The 18,356-nt window shown below is 40.8% G+C and overlaps 1 protein-coding gene across 4 annotated transcripts in view; it reads left to right on the top strand.

Moving 5' to 3' along the window:
* Positions 1 to 18,356, top strand: part of METAP1D (methionyl aminopeptidase type 1D, mitochondrial) — a 129,061-nt gene that overhangs the window by 40,509 nt on the left and 70,196 nt on the right. For 2 of the 4 annotated variants that reach the window (XM_075180638.1, XM_075180637.1), the window contains exon 1: positions 17,536 to 17,665. The exons of the other annotated variants lie outside the window; for them this stretch is intronic. The gene's annotated coding sequence lies outside the window, so the exon portion shown is untranslated. Of the gene's footprint in view, positions 1 to 17,535; positions 17,666 to 18,356 lie in introns of those variants that run through there. 4 annotated transcript variants of the gene reach the window in all.

Here is an 18,356-nt window from a genome sequence, read left to right as displayed (position 1 = left end):
GAGTCAACTTTTCTTTTTCTTATTTAAAAAATAAAATACACAATTAAACAACAAGTAAGAATGCCCCAAAAAATAGTAAAATGGTAATAGAAATGTTTAAATGTTTAATTTCATTGTCAGACGCTACTGATTGTGTATTATAAAGAATAATGCACACCCTACTGTGAAATATATGGATATTATAAATCACGGAAGATTTCTGTGACCTGTATACAAGCGCGGTCTGTGCTTTTATGCAGATCATGGAGCTCATAGGTGATTTCTAATATCCCTGTATATTTCACTGTAGCTGGTCCAATATCCCATAAAAATCTCATCATAACAGAAACGGTTGTTTAGATGGGTTTCAGTACCTATAGGCGACTTCTTTCTTTTTCCTGTCATACATTTGACTGATATTAAACTTACCAGAACCGATAGCATTTACTTGATGTGCACGTCTATTTTACTGCCAGCATGCAGTCATTTCACCACCAATATCTAGCGAGCACTAGCCTACAGTTTGGTGCTGTGTGCATCTCTAAAATCAGCATGAGGTGGGCCCTTCAATAATAAAATCAATAGCTCTTTAAGTTTAGCAAGCAAATGGGGCTGTTCGTTTAAACAGAGTCTCTATCTTGAAAATACAAGCAGACAATCGACTTTGTTGAGTTTGCCGATACAGCAAAACAAAGATATAAACTGCAGTACCAATAACAGCTTTACAGCATATTTTATATATTTTTTTAGTTAAAAAATGGGCAATGCACAATTTGCAGTTTCACAATTTTAATCGAGTGCAGAATGAAATGGCCGGATTGTCTAACTGTTATAATATTTTTTCCGTACTGTTGTTCTATCTCCCCAGATAGTGGGGGGGGGGGGGGGGGATTAAATCGTTGAAATGGTTTCTCTATAAACCTCAAGAAGAGTTTCTGATACAATATGACAACAGGATTGCAACTAATGGAAAATCAACAGCCATTCTGCTCTCCATGGTGCAGTGCACCGAGGTCAAGAGATCTTTGCTTTCCTCAACGCAAAAGCTTTACGTTGTATATCAAGTTTAGGATTGAAAATAAGTTCATAAAGACATGATATAAATATGTAATAGTTTTAAAGAAAAAAAAAGTAATTTTGTTTTTTTTATTTTATTATTTTTTTACTGAAATGAAGTTTATTATAATTTTGCAAATGATACAGAAAAAAGAAACAGGGAAGGGGTAGGACGGGAAAGGGGTACATAGTGGGGACGAAATACAACAATAGGTTATAAAACACCGGCAATCTAGACATTCATCACTCTGTAGTATGTAGATATAATTATAGCCAGTTGACTAGTAAAACTAAAGATTGGCACTCTAAACATAAGTCACTTTAACTTTACAATACGGAGACTAGTTCTTTCCATCCTTGTACCTAGGCCCAAAACCAAATAGTTCTTAGATCAAGGCACGAGACACTGAGTCGGAGATATCCAGCCTATGGGGGACTGGGATGGGGCCCCACCTCCGTCTGTGACATAATTATGCCAGCTACGCCATTTCACTAATGGGGAAGTAGCTGCCTTGGAATACGGAACTCCTAGGGTCTCCATCTCAAAGCTGAAGTTCACTTTAGATATCACCTTAGCCAAAGACGGGGGAGAGGGTTGTTTCCAGGCCTGAGCTATAGCCGCTCTGGTTGCAATGAGCACTTGGCCCATCACGTACCTGTCCCAGGAGGAAACTGAGGGGGGATAATGATGCAACAAAGCAAGCTCTGGGGAAGGAGTTGTAGGATATCCAAAGACCCTTACCAACAACTGGAAAACCTCTAACCACAGGGGTTGTAGGATTGGGCATGCCCAAAAAAACATGGAATATATCCCCTCTCTCAGTGCAATTACGCCAACATGTCGGGGGTACTGAGGGCCAAATTTTGTGCAATTTCTCAGGGGTAAGTAATTTTGTTTTAATGTTTATTTTTCCTTGAAAGTATCCAAATGGAAATGAGCTACGATATATGCTGGCGCTATATAAAAAAAGAGTATAAAAAAAGGACATAAAAAACAACAAACATGAATTATCTGCAAATGTAAATACTGAAACTGTTTTGACTTGCCAGGCAGCAGTCATTTTTATATGAGAAAAGAGTAAGACAATAGGTTGAAACTCATGTCATCATTTATATAGAACTAAAAGAACAATGAATAGACTAGACCAGGACTGGCCAACCTGTGGCTCTCTAGGTGTTGTGAGACTACACTCCCCAGCATGCTTTGCCAGAGAGCAGATAGCTGGCATGGTATGTTGGGACTTGTAGTTTCTAAACACTACAGTTTGGCCTGGACTAGTTAGAAAGAGTGTCCGTCCATATAGGAATAGATCAACTTGTGGCTGGAAATGTTTGTGCAACCGTAGAGCATTTTAGGGTAACATACACTCCTATCCCCATACACCTCTTCCCTCTCCAACGTGACCTGAGACGTAAACAATGTGTAAAACAACTCTCTGATACTTATTAAACACGTATCAAACTACAGTAGAATTATTGAGCTTGTTAGATAGAAAACTAGGCTATTCCCTAGGTCTTCCGCACACAAGGGATTAGTTAGTAGGACCTGAATGATAGCAATTGGTCAATTTCTAGGTAATCTACCATATCACAAGGGCTTTCATTTTTCAACTGTACTACAGGTTTCTTTTTAAGTCTTCGCTCTGTTTGTGATGTTTTAGCAGTTTATCCTGCAGTCCGTCACTCATCACCTTTCAGCAGAGGAAGGAGGAAGGTCTACTCAGCTTGCCTCAGTTCATCTTTACTGCTCCACAAACATGATAATGGCTTTCCTCAATCCAGCTGCTGAATACGACCCCCATTATCTGTTGTCAGTCAGTGATGAGCTTTGGATTTCATACTTCATGGGAAATGCATATTTACAGCACTAAACACATTTATTAAGGTACATGTGGTTAAAGGGTTTATCCACTTTTGGAAATATCACCCTGATATGACCCCCCCCCCCCCCCCCCTATGTATCAAGTGGGATAGTCCCCTTCTGTACTGCACCTTACCTGAAACCAGATCACACCATGAGCTCACACCACTAGAGGTTAGAGAAGCCATGCAGACTTTGCATTAAAACTTCATCGAACTATACTGGAAAGTAATGTATGTTTGTGACGCATGCTAAGAGTGGCTGCAAAAATGATCAGGGAGCAATGCGATCCAGGTTCACGTAAGGGAGGGGTGTTATATTGAGGATGGGCTTGTCCAAAATAGGACATCCCCTTTGCACATATATGTTGGTGTACAGCATAGTGTGTGTTGTAACTACAAATAAATAATTTAAAACACAAAGAGCTAAACCATATTGTTGAAATTGAACAAAGGTGAAAGTCATAGGGTAAACAGTGAAAACGCATCTCGGGTCATCTTGCGTCAATTAAACATGTAAGAACACAGGGTATTGACTCTATTGCAATACAAAAATCGGTGGCACCAACTACTGTTATATTATAACTATCATAGTTTGCTCCCAGGATGCACATCCACCTCTGTTCTCAAGGGATCTGTGGTTGTTGGAATTGTTTACTATGAAGGGCACAGGTCCTGGGCATTGGCCTCTGCAGTCTGCTTGTCGGCATGAAGGCAGTTTAGTTGGGATGGTATTATCTTTTTAAATAACACATAACCAACACTGTTTGCTCAATATATGTTACAGCAAGCATTTCCACCTTTTTATAGCATTCAACATCTGTCTTTCTCTCACTAGATTGGGATCTGTGTTGGGTGTTTGATAGCAAATGTGAGGTTTTATCTCATATTTTCAATGTGATTAAGGTCTGGACTGTAACCGGGACAATCTAGGACATATATTTACTTCATTTTAAGGCACTTCAGCATTGCTCTTGAAGTGTGCTTAGGACCAATGTCCTGTTGAAACAGAAACCTCCTCCCCAGTTTGAACTTGAAGGCAGAGGGTAGCAGATATTTATACAGGATTTATCTGTAAGTGTTCAAAATGAATTCTCCTGTTTGATCCTGATATGACTGCCAGTCCCTACTGCTGAAAAGTATCCTCATAACATGACGTTATAACCACCATACTTCACTGGGGGGACGGTGGTACCTTGCTGTTGTACAGTGTTAGTTTTGTACTATAGAAACCTCTTAGCACTCAGGTCGAAAATTCAACTTTCATCTCATCCAAACATGCAGTAATTTGCCACATATTATTTTTTCAGCTAGGACCTCTTCTGCAACCCCCCCCCCAAGATCCATTTTTGGAATTCCTAGGAGATTGTTGACCCATGTACATTATCTTCCAGCCACTGACTTCTAGCTTGTTCAATAGTTGGCCTCTTACAAGTGCCCTTGTTATCCAGCTACTATGTTTAGTTGGGCGACTTCATCTAGGCTGTAATGCTATAGTTTTGTAGTTCTACTGTACAATGGACTGTGCTGAGCAATGGTACCACTCCTCCCGTTTGTGCCTCGCTATAATCATAATACCATATTGTTTGTAATGTTCTTGCATCTAATTGATAAATATTTTTAATTTTAAGTCCCTCGATGCTGTAGGACCTCACAGACAGGGCCATCTTTTCCATTGGGCACGATGGGCAGCTGCCCGGGGGCCCCACGGGCAAGGGGGCCCCATAGGCACGGCTCTTAATGAGAATAAATAATCCTGCAAAAGAAAAAAACCTGCAAAAAAAACCTTCAAGGGTCACTGAGCAAGTACATCTATTTATCTCTATCTCTATATATCTATATCTATAGCATGGACCATACTCACAAAATCTGCAGATACGTTCCTTAAATGACTCAGGCCCTGTGTCTTTAAATAAAATCATATAAAGAACTTGCATTATCGTGGAATTGCTGTTTCTTTTGCCAAATGGCAGTGGTATCTTTCAGTCGTACATTATATTACTTTAATGACTTGAATGTATATCTTGAGTATGATATTTTAATACGCTCATGTATTCTTAGTCTGTTGGTCTGTATGCAGAGGCGGGCTGGCGAGTCTCAGCCCGGGGTGCGCACAGGCGGCCGCATCACATGAGAGGCGATGCGGCCGCAGGTAAGTATTAAAAAAAAAACGTGAATTCACGGTGGGGGGGTTTACCGAACAGGGGTCAGACGGAGCGGCCCGGGGGACCGTTGCTTCCCTGCCCCCCGCCCCAGCCCGCCCCTGTCTGTATGAATGTCACTTATTGGGTGCAGACAGACTGGGTGACTATAAACTGATCTATCATAGGCTGAGGATGAAAGTCCTCAATCTCAACGTGATCTCCTGTCTTTTGTGACACTTATTATGTCTGCTCAACAACCACAAGGATGGGACTCACAGGTGATAACTTGGTGATGTGCAAAGTCTACTTTGGAGTTTTTGAAAATAAGGGGGCTGTGAATTATCTCGCAGGCGGAATTGGGATCATGAAGGTCATAGAGAGCACTCAAGATGGGGAGTTGTACCTCAAGCAGCGGTCGAAGTGGCGGTATGGAGAATGTAATGTAAATAGTTTTACAATGAAGGCAGCAGGAGACGTGGCGGTTTGGTATACCACTGTATATACCCCCACTGACCTCAAAATTGATGAAGTGACTTCGAGAGGAATGTATTGGGAACGTGGAATCTATGGGGCTATTTTTTTTTTTTTTTTATATGGAATGCCCCATTTAAATAGGGGGGTCTTATGGGTGTGTAAGACATAAGTATTAATTATGGGGAGAGAACCTCTATAACATAACGTTTTATCTAGAGCCTTGAACTACCTGGCTTGTGTATTCAGACGACTGAAGAATTTTAATTCAAGCACTTAAAGGCTTGTTATAAGCTACTTACATGAAATATTTAAGGAGAGAGTAAGGGTCTATTGATGGATCACTGAGGAAGGGGTGATAAACCTGGTATGTGATTAAAAAACAAATGTTTGTAGAAACAGACACTTCCCCATGTTGGACAATACAGGTAATGCCCACATCACATCAGATGACACTGCGAACTTTAAAGCCCAAGATGTTTGTACAACAGCTAATTTAGGAGCTCGGGTTTGAGAAGACTCCAAAGTAAATGTTGTCTTTTCCTGGGTTTTTTTGTGAGCATACTTGTTCCCCAGCATAGGAAAGTCACTCAAATAAATTGTATCTATTGAATTCAATCAGGTAGATTGTTGTTCTGCAGAGAAAATGAAAGCGATTTTTTTGAAACTACTGTTTGTATGCTAGTGTTTTGGTAGGGTATTTAATTGTAGATTGATTTTTCGGGTGATTTCCCCAAAATGTTTATATTGGTTAGGTTATTAGGTAGTTGGTGTGACTCTTTGTCTTGTGAAATAAGGATTCATATTTAGAGCTTTTCACTTCCTAGAAGCTGTTCCACTAGTTGTTCCACTCTCTGGTCTGGTGTATACATCAGTTGACAAAAAAGGGAAGCCTGAGAGATTTAAACATTTTTGAATCATTTGAAATGTTTAGAACATCAAGCCCTACAGACTCCATATTAGGGGTGGACGAAATCCTGTAGAATTTAGGAGTCAGTCCATCAAAGTAGAAATGTTTCCCAAAAGTTAAGTACCGGAAGTTATTTTCTGGCTCATTGGTTACTTGCTCCTGGTCGCTGGGAACAGACCGGTATGGGATGCTGCCTTTTGCTGGTGAATTGATCAATGATGGTTTATAAAGCAACATACACATCTCAATAGTTTTCCAACATGTTTATTAAGATATGGATTCAATGAAGGCACCCACTGCTGTACTTCAAATACAGTCTCTGTTTGTAGCTATATAAACCACTTTATAATAGTATGAATGGCAGAGTGAATGTTGGTGGCCGGAGAATAAATAATTCAAGAGGAACCAGGGGGAAATAGAGCATCTCCTGAATGGCAAAGGTCCTGGGCATAGGATCCTGCTGTTTTGACACGTTGAGGGAGGGAGGTGATAATTATATAAAATATATGCTTGTGTGACCATCTCTGTTAAAGATTCCATTTTTATAATTGCAGCCCCCTACTCCCTATACATGGAAAATAGGTGCCCCTTCCATTGGGACCCTTGTGCGATGGTGCCCTCTCTGAGGAAATGAGGGTTACTGTGCCTTTTACAGATTTGCTTCCCAAAGTGCTTAGCAGAAGCTTTTAGTGGATCGAATCACTAGAGGCCACAGGCAAGGACTCAATGCTTTACATTTTCTTCCCACAAATGTCTTAATCTCATAATTTACATATTCTTAGCTAACTTGGAAGTGCTGTGCTAAAATGTTTAGCTTTAAAAGGAGACATAATTACTTAGCATTTATACAACAAAGCCGTGTGCCAACTACTGGGCTCCTTAGAGAAACGGAACACAGACTGAAGGGTCAGAACTGACTTTTGTTACCTTCGGCTTCAAATTGCTAGATGACAGGCGACTGGGTTACAAAGATGAACCTGAATAGAGGCTGAAATTGGACAGCCTACGTGTTTAATAAAGTGATCTCATAAAAAGAATGTCTTATTGTGAAAGGCCATTCTTTCTGAAAATGTACTCTTACTGCAGGGCTGCAAACGCACACATTGCCACCAGCACTGTACTTTCAGCTGACAATGCCGTAACAACTGTGAGGGAATGTGCCCTAAATTAATCATTCACCCTACACGCTCATGGCTGTCTGGCCAACACCACCACCTTCTCAAGTATATTTAATGAAAAAAATCTGCGCTTTATAAAGCTTGAGGGACATATTTATAAAGCATATTTTAGCATTAACTCAAACGACTGATTAGCACAAATTATAGTATCGTAGTCATTTACCATTAGGTGAACACAGATTTCTCCTGCATTAACCAAAATAATGCTTAATACCATTGTCCCCCTGGAAAACTATGGGGACGGCTAACTGAGGGAATTTATCGCGCTACAAAAAGCTTTCCTTTTTGCAGCCTGCTAACGTCATCTTGGGATGGTGTTTGCAGCTGTTACCCATGTCTACTGTATCGCAGACTTGGGGGCACGAAGGCGCTATGAGCAAAACCGAGGAGAACCTGAAAGTTGTTGTTCGCCGGTGCAAACGGCAAAAGCTATCTAATTATTATAGTCTTAGGGGCATATTTATTATGAACTGCAGTTTAAACACATCCAATTTCGCTCCTTATCGTGCTGCACGGTGGCTAAGTGGTTAGCACTTCTGCCTCACAGCGCTGGGGTCATGAGTTCTATTCCCGACCATGGCCTTATCTGTGTAGAGTTTGTATGTTCTCCCCATGTTTGCGTGGGTTTCCTCCGGGTGCTCCGGTTTCCTCCCACACTCCAAAAACATACTGGTAGGTTAATTGTCTACTATCAAAATTGACCCTAGACTCTCTTAAATTGACCATCTCTCTTAAATTGAAACAAGAATAAAACAAGATTTGTTTGACATGTTGTAGTATAGGGTGAACTGTGTATTTTAGGGAATTTAGACTGTAAGCTCCAATGGGGCAGGGACTGATGTGAATGAGTTCTCTGTACAGCGCTGCGGAATCAGTGGTGCTATATAAATAAATGATGATGATGAAAGATAAGGAATGAAGTATCGTGACTATTTATTAAAATTCTTCACTAGGAACAACAGTCACAAAGAACTGCGGTCCCTTGCAGACTAGTCTCCTATGTCCTCTATGGTCGCCATTGTAAATTGGCCACCTTTACGTTAATGACCGGGGAGGGGGCAGGTAAGCTGCGGTGAGGGATCCGAAGATTACTCTACTGCAATGCTCTCCCCATAGGCTTCTATGGCTAACGCCAGCACAAAGATTTGTTAAATAGTACGAAATAGAAACCTATCGCCATAGAAACCTATCGGGACTGCTTTTGCGTTTGAAGAGACTGGGACATACGATGTCCTAGTCATAAATTAACAGGATACTTAAATATGCGGCAGCTTTCGGGTGATTTAAATGAAAAAAAGTGATAAATATGCACCTTAGCCAGTGTAAACATCGCCTTTGCAGTGATATAAGATATGCTGTTATGGAACTATTTAAGAGATGATAATTTACGGGCTGAAATTGTATAATTACTTAACGGGCTGAATTGAATAATAATTGAAAACCCTGAGTGACAGAAAACAAATTAAGGAAAAGTAAAGAGCAACACAATACATTTCTATGAATGTGGCTAGTTGGCCTTAATTCTAAATATAACTCTGGTTCAGCCAATATAAACTACAATTAAATACAGCTATCCCAAATGTACCATTATCATATTAATCATCTCTGATCACTTTATGTGTAGAAAGACGCTCACTTGAGAATGGAAAATATACTCTTGCAACGTAAATATTATCCATATTCATCTCTTAATATTTATCTTAGCTTGATACGAAGGGAAATAGGATAGGTTTCCCCTGTCAGCCCCCGTTATGATATAAATTAATGAGTGCAAGTAATCAAAGCAGATTTGTGCTAAGCAGAAAGTAATACATACATTAATTCACACCCTGTAACTGAACAAACAGAGGTGTTTACATTGATTTTACATATGACCGTATAACAAGTCCGTGGTGCGCTACAAAGGTAATTTTCAAACACAAAAAGAATAAACAAATTTAAAAATAGCCTCTTTTTTTTTACAAAAGGGTTGTTTGTTTAATAATTGTAATCTGTTTATTGTGTTGCAGCTATAATTATGTGTCTATAACTGCGCAGACACTTAACAGGCTCTCTATCTGTTTATTAAATTAACAAGTGGAAGGGTTTCTTAGGGCCTGGATACAGTCTGTTCTGGTGGTCCTGTCATTAAGCGTGTCCTCAATAGTCCCCATTCAATTTACAATAAGCAGATTTGCTTATAGAGCATGACATGTGCACGCAGTTATGGCAAAAGTTAGGGAAAGGCTCCAGATGCCAAACAGATTGGCTTCGTAAGATTACAAAATCACAATACTGCTCAAGTTTTATAGCAAATACTAATTTGATTTGCTTACTGTGTTGTCATGGTGACAAGCTATACCTAACCTCAAACTATATGCATGTTTGTCACCTCATATCATATAATACAACAAAGTCTTGCGTTGAGGGCTTCTTATCATAAAGAGGCAAGCCCCACACTTTGTAAGTTATATGCAGCAATTTTTTAAATAATTTTCTAAATATCGTTTTATATATTATTGCTCATCTTGGTGAAAAAATAAACCATATATTGAAGTGCCGTGTTACCTATCTACTTGTGAAAAGAGGATTTCTTGTGAGTTTCAAAAGATTGTAGTCTGGGCTCTCACCTCCTACTCCCCCCCCCCCCCCCCCCCCCCCTCCCCTTTCACTACAATAGAAATTGGCACGCAGCCCGGATTACTGTAGCTTGTTGTAACAATGTTGCTGCACTCTGGAAAACAGCTGTCAGTCCAGCAGCAGGAACCATTGGAGCGCTGATGGGGATAAATTATCCCAAACTGAGAGAGTTATTGGCATGAGATCCTCACACTTCCTGAGATTATCCTTTAATCTATAGCGCTACCGAAAATATTAAGAGTGTTTTAAATGTCTGGTTTTCAACCATACTGCAACAGATACATGAAAACAATGCTTAAAAGTTGTTTTATTACCAATTGGGGGATGTAAGTTAAAATGTCAGTGAGTGGACATCTCTCTTAAATTGAAACAAGAATAAAACAAGATTTGTTTGACATGTTGTAGTATAGGGTGAAGTGTGTGTGTGTGTGTGTGTGTGTGTGTGTGTGTGTGTGTTAGCAAATTTAGACTGTGAGCTCCAATGGGGCAGGGACTGATGTGAATGAGTTCTCTGTACAGCGCTGCGGAATCAGTGGCGCTATATAAATAAATGGTGATGATGATGATACTATCTATTTTTAGAAGTTACTCATGAATTGCTGCCATTATTCATCCAATGCTACTGGCTTGTGTTAAGTAAACTACCCTGCTGTTTTATTACCACTATACACATGATATATTAATAAATAGACAGTTTCAAGCAATACGATAATTATTGAGAGCCCTTAATTTGATAAGAACGATAATGACAGCTCCCAGTCAGCATAGATTGGATTGTAGAATGTTGCCAAATGCTTAGAACTTTAAGGGGTTGTGGCTTAGTGTAATCAAGCACAGATAGTTCGTTCCTGAGTTTAGAGGCGGTAAGAGAGAAGTTGTGGAGGCAAGAGTGAGAGGTGGTTAGTAGTGAGGATGATAGACATAGGTTCTTTAACAGGAATTTTAAATTGTATCTTGGAGGCAATAGTGCAATGCCCAGCTGAGAGTTGCAGTATTAATAAATTTGTTTGAAAGAGCAATCCGGCAGCCACATTCAGATGGATTGATGCAATGACACAGAAGGATACGAAGATCACCTTTATAAATAACTTCTTGTATGTAATATTAAATGCAGGAGTTATCTGTTGTACTCACCTGCTCTTCCTGACTGTTCGTACTTACAATGTTTACTTCCATGCCACTTAAGGACACGCAGATTGATTGTTTTTTTGTTTGTTTTTTATTCTTTATTTTGTCATTACAGCACAATAAAGCAATACATATAAGAAGGTGAAAACAACAAAATAGACCTTGGTTTTTCATCACCAAGTTCAACTTTTACAGATAAAATACAATAAACAAAGCATTAGCAGGGGTGCGTTTGAGTCTGAATCTTGTTACATGGAAAGGGGGGGGGGGAGTATCAGAATGGAGGAGGTAGGGCATTGGGGGGGGGGTATGAGAATGGAGAAGGTAGGGCATTGGGGGGGGTATGAAAATGGAGGAGGTAGGGCATGGGGGGCATGAGAAAGGAGGAGGTAGGACATGGGGGGGTTATGAGATTTGGAGGAGGTGGGGCACAGGGGGGGGGGTATAAGAATGGAGGAGGGGGGCACAGGGGAGGTATGAGAATGGAGGAGGGGGGGTATGAGTATGGAGAAGGTGGGTCACGGGGGGTATGAGAATGGAGGAGGTGGGGCATGGGGGGGTTAGAGAATGGAGGAGGTGGGGCACGGGGGGGTTAGAGAATGGAGCAGGTAGGGCACAGGGGGGGTATGAGAATGGAGGAGGTAGGGGACGGGGGTGGGGGGGTATGAGAATGAAGGAGGTAGGGCACGGGGTGGGGGGGTATGAGAATGGAGGATGTGGGGCACGGGAGTGGGGGGGGGTATGAGAATGGAGGAGGTAGGGCACGGGGGGGGGGGTATGAGAATGGAGGAGGTAGGGCACGGGGGTGGGGGGTATGAGAATGGAGGAGGTAGGGGCACGGGGTGGGGGGGTATGAGAATGGAGGATGTGGGGCACGGGAGTGGAGGGGTATGAGAATGGAGGAGGTAGGGCACAGGAGGGGGGGTATGAGAATGGAGGAGGTAGGGCACAGGAGGGAGTATGAGAATGGAGGAGGTAGGGCACAAGGGGAGGTATGAGAATGGAGGAGGTAGGGCACAAGGGGAGGTATTGAGAATGGAGGAGGTAGGGCACGGGGGTGGGGGGTATGAGAATGTAGGGGGTGGGGGGGTGAGAATGGAGGAGGGAGGGCACGGGGGGTATGAGAATGGAGGAGGTAGGGCACGGGGGGTATGTGAATGGAGGAGGTAGGGCACGGGGGGAGTATGAGAAGGGAGAAGGTAGGGCACTGGGGTGGGGGGGGTCTAGACATCAGCCTATGAAAATTCAAGACAAAGATAAACAACAACAAAGTGACTTCAGTAAAGTAGTCACATGACATTGGGTAGTAAGTGCAATACAGCATTGAAACGTAATCATGCTGGGTACATCATGTATTGTTCTAGAGGCTAGCTCTGGCCTCCCCTAAAGAAGCAGGGGATCCTGACCTGTACAAGGAGTTATGCAGGTAGTGGGTGATTTTCTTCCATAGCCACGATGTGCCAGATATATTTTATGAGTTCAAGAGTTGTAGGAGGTAATGGATTTCTGTGATTCCTGGCCAGTACACTCTTCGCTGTGGCCAAGATATGGGATGTTAATTTCTTGGGGAGTTTGTCAAGATCGTAGGGAGGGTAACATAGAAGGAATGTCCAACGGTCTTTTGAGACTGGTGCTTCCAGCATTTTGTTTAGAAAGTTGAGTACCATGTCCCACTAAGGGGCCGTTACAGGGCAGGACCACCGTATGTGGAGGAGTGTACCCCTGTTACTACAGTTTCTCCAGCAAGTAGCCACTAGTTGTGTAAGATAGTGGTACAGTTTACATCTGGGATGTCACGTCCCCCACTAGATATAGTTTTTTTTAAGTGGGTTAGAGGACGTTCTTTGAAGTCCAAATAAAATGTGATTTTTTTTTTTATCCTTTAATAGAGAGAGTGGAACAGTTACTGTTAGCGTTTGGATGAAGTATATCTTTGGGAAATTTACTTTTCCAGTTATCTGATGGGAAACTATGGACCTGATACAGGGTTGAACATACACCCATTTGTGTAACATAAATTGTTTGAATTTGCTCTTTGCATATCCACAAAAATACCAGCATCCAGACTAGCGTGAAAGGGGAAGGAATGGGCGTTCTATTATAGGGCGAGTACAGTAAGAGTCCGGGTTCTAGGAATTGTGAGCCAATACAGACCTAGATGCAGATACGTCTACTACAGACATATTATTTTCACCAGCCTAGCACTAGCCAACTGCTTCAGATTGGCTGATTATGAACTCACCTATGAAGGAGATGGTGCCATCTGCATTGCTGGTGCTTATATTATAGGATTCTGTGTGCATATTTCATTTAAAAAAATGTATTTTATTTCATGCGTACACGAGAAGGAAGGTTATATCTGCTGTATTATATGAAGTCCAATAATGAATGTGTCTTTCCCTGTAAAACATATTTATAAAGTTTTATTGTTCTCACGACCGGGTTCTGCCTATGCTTATGTGGGTGTAAGTACCATATGTCTGCCATGGCACATATGATACAATGCAGAGGTGACGCGTCTTGAGATGTGCATATGGGCTGAAATACGCTATTTTTGCATGCATGTTTTTTGGGCCGTAAATAGCACCCAAGTTCCATTCAACCCTGCATCAGTATGTATATGTGTATGTGTATATCTAATATATAAATGCTTAGTGGCGTCTGTCTGTGTGTGTGTGTGGAAAAAAAAAACCAAGTTGCAGCGCCACCTGCTGGGCAGAGTTATACACTGACCTAAATTCTTAGTGTGTGTGGGAAAAAAAAATCAAAAAGGGCTGAAATTTGGTAGGGCTCAAACTCATTTTTGTGAGGTAATTTTACCTCATGAACACACGTGTGTGTGTGTGTGTGTGTGTGTGTGTGTGTGTGTGTAAAAAACGTTTCTCAGAAAGGGTTCATCCAATTGACCTGAAATTTGGTATACTGACATTATTTGACAAAAAAAATTAGAATAGTCAAGTCAGTTAACTTCCATCATCCCCCCTTTCCCCTGTGGGAGGGGTAGTAAAGGCTAAATTTACGAGTTATGGGGTCAAACTCATTTTCGTGAGGTAATTTTACCTCATGAACACATATTAAAAAGGGCGCTTGCGTCGGGAAGTAACGATTTTCCCCTGAGGAGGCCTGGACTAGGCCCAAATGCATGACAAGAACCTTTTTAACACCTTAAGTAGCTTGATTTGACTAGAATGCATGAGTATCATGCACGGGTTAACTTGTGTGTGTGTGTATATATATATATATATATATATATATATATATTATAATTCTCTACTTGTTCCTATATGTATATAGGAACAGGTAGTCATAATAAAATGGTAAGCTTGGTAAATAAAAAAAATAATTTGGGCTGAGAGTTATATTGATATTATTTGTGTGCGTATGCAAAGTGTTGTTCCCTACTAAACAGCAGCAAAAACATTTGATTTTTAGAAGTATCCTTTTCCCCCCCTCCTCTTTGAAGATCTTACTCACGCCACTAAGCTTCAGATTTGAGCGTGGCCTTTCAGTGTCTCCATAATTATACGCTTCTCTCTGTATTTTATTTGGCTGTCTGAGCGATTAACCCCTGGTAGTAATGCTGCAGATAGCGTGACCAACACTGGGATACATGCTCTACCATATCAATACACCGTTGTTCTCGGCGAGCTTGTAGCTGAGGACTTGTCACACTATCCTTTCACTGATCTAGAAACCCCTTTGCCTGTTAGATGATGATTACAATTGCTTAAAGACATCTCCTACTCTCAATGTGCAGATGAAACAGGTATGGGTCACCTACAAAAATTTCTTTGATGTAATCAGCGTCTGTCAATAGAATGAATTTGCTTTTGTTTCATAATGAAGGGCACTTGTCTGTTGTGTCCAATCAGGCTTATCACTAAATTCTTTGTTTTTTGCTTTTTTTTAAATGTGAAATGCTTTTGTATATTGGAGCCATTGTCGTCTTAGCTATTTGTGGATTTACGGAAGATTTAAGGTGAACTACCCATACTTCCAGTCCTGATCGGGTATGCAAGGAATTCACCATAGATTCTCTCTACACACTGGCCACCGTAAGGTGATGATTGGCTTAGTAAAAATGCGCTCATATCTAGATTCCGACAAAGACGCTTACTCTTTATCCACTAAAATTAGATCCATTTCCTTTTTTATGCAGAGAGATTGGTTCTTAACACGTCTATGTGCACATGAATCCAACAGTGTAGCTGGCAGGCTCATGACACAAAATAGTACAGAAAAAAAAAACAATTCTATTGGATTTCTTCCTCAGTAGTGCCAGTAACATTCTATGCAAATGAGCACAAGACTGAATCAGCAGCCAATCTAGTAGAGTACAAAAAAAGGTCCTTATTCTATGTAACTTTGGAGAGAGGAATTCAATAATGTATTCTATTTTAGCACACCTAAACACGTTTAAATGAGGGGTTTATGAATATCACAAGCAAGGATATTGCATGTTACTATAAAAGTGTATAGAGCTGAAAAGATATTGAAATGACAACAACTAAACTTGTTTAATGAGAAACATCGCCAACAGCTTTGGTTTGTTCAGTCACATGGGTGTGGCTAAGCCAGGCAGCATCACTGCACACAGCATCCAATTGCTTTGCTATGCAGTGGTCAATGTGGGTTGGAGAAGGTAGACTCAGGTAGACTATTACCTTCTGGCTCATCTATCCCTTACAGGACTCTTCTACCACTTTTTTTCTCTGACTTTCTGAGCATAAATGCAAGATTGATCTTTGCTTGTATTTTCCCAGCATATATGTATAAAACAATAAAAAAAACATAGGACAACTAAAGTCTACTGTAAGTACTTAAAACTAAAAGCAAGTTTGAAAATATAATTTGATTTGTTGCTTCTTATCCTTTTGGCGAAGATGAAGTGACTACCTGTCCAAGTAATAGATTTGGAGCTCCCCTGAAAGGGTCAGGGGAAAGTTTGGTCCGATGGTGACTTGGTGACTTTGGGGGGACAGGGCCCGGAGGTGACCTGATAATGCACAGTTGGTGGGGGCATTCATTATCACACGGTACAGAGTAAGGCACAAAGCACAATACACTAGTGACGCTGCACCACTTTGTATTTTTTGGTCCTGGTTTTTTGGCTGGACCAGAATTGTTTTCAAACCCACCAGCCATTAGGCTGCGGCCTGCGGGTACTTATTTATTTATTAACATATATATTACAAAGCACTTTTTATGTTTTGTTTTTTTTTGTATTGTTGTGGAGTGTCATGTTTTGGATGGGGTTTGGGTATAGACACTTATGGGCAACGCTCTCTCCCCAAGTCATCTGAGGCTCCCTTTTTCTGGGTGGAGCTGAAGAACCAGTCTCCTTCGGGAAGCTTCGGCCGACCTCAGGATAAAGGGGAACAGCCCGAGCCTTACGATGGAGGTGGTCCTGAAGACCCTTACCTCCTTAGCTGCCTTTTGGTTCCACAGGTCGGGGATGTAAAAGAGCTCTCCCTAGCTTTGGCGAAGTAGGGCCCGAAGATCGATTTTTGTTTCCCTCCCTCTTTGGGGCCTTCTGGCTCCTGAGTGATGGGGAGGAACGGGGCACTTTCCCTTTTTTTTTTCTAGCATTGAAATGCATAAATATTTTAAGTGTTTATGAAAATGTGTGAATACCATTATTAAAGCAAAATTATGCAATCTATTGTAAGTCTTAATCATCATCATAATCACAATTTATTTATATAATAATGAATAACATAAATATAAACTTTATGTATTGCTGGGTGATACAAAACCTGTTTATAAAATCTGCTGTTAATCTTTACATTGTTTTAGTCGCACCCATTTTTTTCGCAGTATTTTCATATTGATGTGCTCACAGTAAAAAAAAAATCAGCAAACCTGCATTCCTGTTGTCATTGCTCACTTATATCCCTATATTTGGCCAATAAATTTATCAGGTGTCATTCTCTTCATGTCTTGAACATAATTCATATTGTTCCATTACAGTCGATTAGTGTGACTAGTACTACCTACTGTACTTACCTTGTACATGTAGTCCAGTGCTGAGGCTCAACTCCTGGATCCTGAGTGTAAAATGTTCTACTTGGACCACATAACAGCATTCCCAGGATCTGGCATAACCATGGTCTTACCAGCTAGATAGGCTTATAATGTGCTATAGTATACTATAATAGCACATCATAAATGCTCCACTGTAATGTTCCAGCATAATATTGAACATGAAGATCCGTTATCACTGGCAGGAGACTGGGGTACAGCCAGAACCCCGGAATTCAGTCATATCCCCATAATCTAGGAGCGATGAGGCATCCGTATCTCTGGACCATTATTACCAGGTGAGTATCTGTACGGTTAATGTGTTGTAAGTTACCATGGGAGGAGTGGGACTGGAAAAATGTAAGGGGGTGTCCACTTATTTTTATTTATGGAATATGGGGTGCAAAACAAAATCTATGGTGGCTGAAATTTGTTTGAGTCAAGAAGACTAGGGGGTAAATTTATCAAGCTGAGAGTTTTCCGGCGGGTTTGATAAGTGGAGATGTTGCCCATAGCAACCAATCAGATTCTAGCTATCATTTTGTAGAATGTACTAAATAAATGATAGCTACAATCTGATTGGTTTTTCAAACCCGCCGGAAAACTCTCAGCTTGATACATTTACCCCTAGGTCTGAAATCCAGGGCCTGGCTATATTGCTAGAATATTATGAATATTATGATTAGTATATGAAAGAGGGGGGTGTAGATGGAGTAACAAGACAGTACAACGGAAGCATTACCTCTGAATTACAAATATTACTTTTTTCAATTCAAAAAGTGTCCAGTAAATGTTAAGCCACTCATCAAAGCCTGTGATATATATAGAACATACCCAATGTGCAGTATGTTACAACATATGAATAGTCTTCCTTTTCATCATTTGTATATAGAGGTCACTTAGTTTGATCCATATATAGGAAGTCTACATGAGATCAGTGAGTCCTATTCTCTTTCCATACACATGTTGGTGTGTTCCCAGCCATCGTTT

The sequence above is a fragment of the Mixophyes fleayi genome, chromosome 7, assembly GCF_038048845.1.
Source record: "Mixophyes fleayi isolate aMixFle1 chromosome 7, aMixFle1.hap1, whole genome shotgun sequence".
Lineage (NCBI taxonomy): Eukaryota > Metazoa > Chordata > Amphibia > Anura > Limnodynastidae > Mixophyes > Mixophyes fleayi.
This window is presented reverse-complemented; position numbering and strand designations above follow the sequence as displayed.